Source organism: Heptranchias perlo, chromosome 19 (genome assembly GCF_035084215.1).
Source record: "Heptranchias perlo isolate sHepPer1 chromosome 19, sHepPer1.hap1, whole genome shotgun sequence".
Taxonomy (NCBI): Eukaryota; Metazoa; Chordata; class Chondrichthyes; order Hexanchiformes; family Hexanchidae; genus Heptranchias; species Heptranchias perlo.
The window spans coordinates 50,698,154-50,700,813 of NC_090343.1; the positions used below are offsets into that span (position 1 = coordinate 50,698,154).

The 2,660-nt window shown below is 38.5% G+C and overlaps 1 non-coding gene across 1 annotated transcript; it reads right to left on the reverse strand.

Annotated features, from left to right (window-relative positions):
- Nucleotides 1-232: 232 nt before the first annotated feature.
- On the reverse strand, nucleotides 233-338 carry LOC137335523 (U6 spliceosomal RNA). Its single transcript, XR_010966446.1, has one exon. It is a non-coding gene; the product is annotated as a U6 spliceosomal RNA (small nuclear RNA).
- Between the last annotated feature and the right edge of the window lie 2,322 nt (nucleotides 339-2,660).

Genomic DNA, 2,660 nt, shown 5'->3' on the forward strand with positions numbered 1-2,660 from the left:
AGCAGAGAAAATTAAGAGGAGATTTAATTAAGATATTTAAAACTATAAGAGATTTTGATAAAGTAAATTGGAAAAAACTATTTCCACTGGTTGGTGAGTTGGTAACGAGAACATAAATGTAAGCTCATCACCAACAATAATCAGGAAGAGCTTAATTGAATATTTTTTACACAGAGGGTCGATAGGACAGACAATTCCGTACCAGAGACAATGGAAGGAGAATCTAAAGTAGCTTTTTTTTAAACACTTCACATATTTGCATGTCATCCTTGCGCAGGGTCATGTTAATATTTTCTGTATCATTCCAACTTTCGCATATGGGCTGCCAAAGTGAGCTTTTAAAAAAGAAGTGGATAAAATATTGAAAAAGAAAAAAAATAAAAGGGTAGGGGAAGGGGCAGGGGAATGGGACTGAGTGGATAGCACTTTCAGAGAGCCAGCACAAGCATATGGGCTGAATGGCCTCTTACATGCTTTAAAATTCTAGAATTTTTGCCCCCTTTTCCTTTTACTGGCTCTTCTCAGTGCCTTTTCCAGCTCAGCTACATCCTCTACACAATGGCAGAATAACCGCTATCTGTACTTTATTGTTTTTTGAATATAATCTAACATACCATTTGCTTTTTTTGATAGCAGCCAAACATTGGCTTGATGTCTTAAGGAACATATTTACTGTAACTCCAGATTCTTTCCAGGCCCATCTTTGTCCATATTTTCCCATTAATCCTAGAATCCCTCTGCTTGTTCTGTATTCCTAAGTGTATAACTTTACACGTTTCTGCCAATTATCAGCCCACCTCCCCTTATGGCCCCTGTAGCATGTCTTCATTTTCCACCCCAAATATTTTGTTGTCACCCTCAAAACTTTTAGATGAAACTGTTAACACCCTCTTCTAGATCATATCTTAAAAAAATTGACATCCTCTTCTAGATCATATCTAAAAAAATTGACATCCTCTTCTAGATCATATCTTTAAAAATTGACATCCTCTTCTAGATCATATCTAAAAAAATTGACATCCTCTTCTAGATCATATCTTTAAAGATTGACATCCTCTTCTAGATCATATCTTTAAAGATTGACATCCTCTTCTAGATCATATCTAAATGTGTTAAGAATACCAGTCTCAATATTGAGCACTGCAGGATCCCACCTTTCCCAGCACACTCCCTATTCACACAGATCCTCTGTTTCCTGACATCGGTTATGATTTGATCCAATCCAGCACAAAATTGAAATGAAAATTGGGTGGTTTCTATAACAGGTGGCCAATCCACAACATTAGTTTTACACTCAGACAAGTTGAAATGTACCTTATCAAAATCTTACTAAAATCCAAGTAAGCCACATATATGTTCCCATCATTATCTCTATCCTTACTTATTTTATCAAAAATTCTGGCATGACTTCTCTTCTGTAAATCAATGCTGACTCTTACCAATTAGCTTATATCTTCTCGCATGTTCCATTACCTTGGTTCAGCAAAAGCACTGGCAGAAATATTTTGTGGTTCATTAGGAAAAGGGGTGGTACCAGAAGACTAGAGAACAACAAATGTAACACCCTTATTTAAAAAGGGATCTGTGGAGGGTCCACGTAGCTCTAGACCAGTTACCTAGATCACTAAGTATTTCTGACAGTGGTTCTTCTAACATACCTTTCAGTTCTAAGAACACTAGGTTGAATCCCGTTGTCTAAAATGTTTTGTTTAATTGGGTTTTACTCAAGTATCCAGCTACCAACTCATTAATAAGGTTAATTCTATTTTACCTCTCAATCTTTCTTGGAACATCCATTTTGCTACATCTCCTAGAATGGCCAATTGAACTGTTTTTGGGTGATGTTTATTGAGGGAGGAATGTTGGCCAGGACACCAGGGAAACTCCCTGCTGAGATATTTAGCAATCACTTCAACAGGCAACTATGTGGGAGTCAGTGTTGAACTCATGCCTGTTATGTTTCATCACACTCTTTATCTGTGTTGTATCGAAGTTGTCTACCCGGTGGCAGCATAAAGATCATAGGGTAGAAATCCCTCTCAGGAAAACAAAGTAGGACTTGAATCCACCAAAGTCCTACTCCTTTTAGGCTGCACACAAATTTCTGGTGGATGTAGGGGCAGCTGGTAAATCACCGTGAAGGACAGGATAATGACGGGATGATGTCATCCATCAAAAATCCTGTCATCCCTGTCAGGACTGCCCTCACTTTAACCCACACCTGTAAACAACAGACATGTGTGCCAGCAGAAGTGGATTAAGGTGGATTATATAGATTTCTGGGTGTCCCAAAACTATTGCTGATTATTCAGCCATTCCCAAACTAATTCTGAAAATGTTCTTTTTTTGTTTTGAAGCTGCCCTATGTCTGGGGCAAATTTCAAAATTGTTACTTACGCCTGACAGACCATCAACATGGGTTTCCTAATTGAGATTCCTATATATACATTATTATTGCTGGTAGAGCAAGAGGAGGAGGGAGAGGATTACAAGAAAGCATACCTCATAAGACATTAGAGAAGCAGGACGTGACCTACTCCCGCTACCCTGCATCGCACAACTTCCTCCAGGATGTCACTCAAGGTATCTGTTTAAAGAGGCTACATGTCATCAAATAAGCTTTGAACGAGCTAAGGCTCCTGCTTCATCCAGACTTGCAA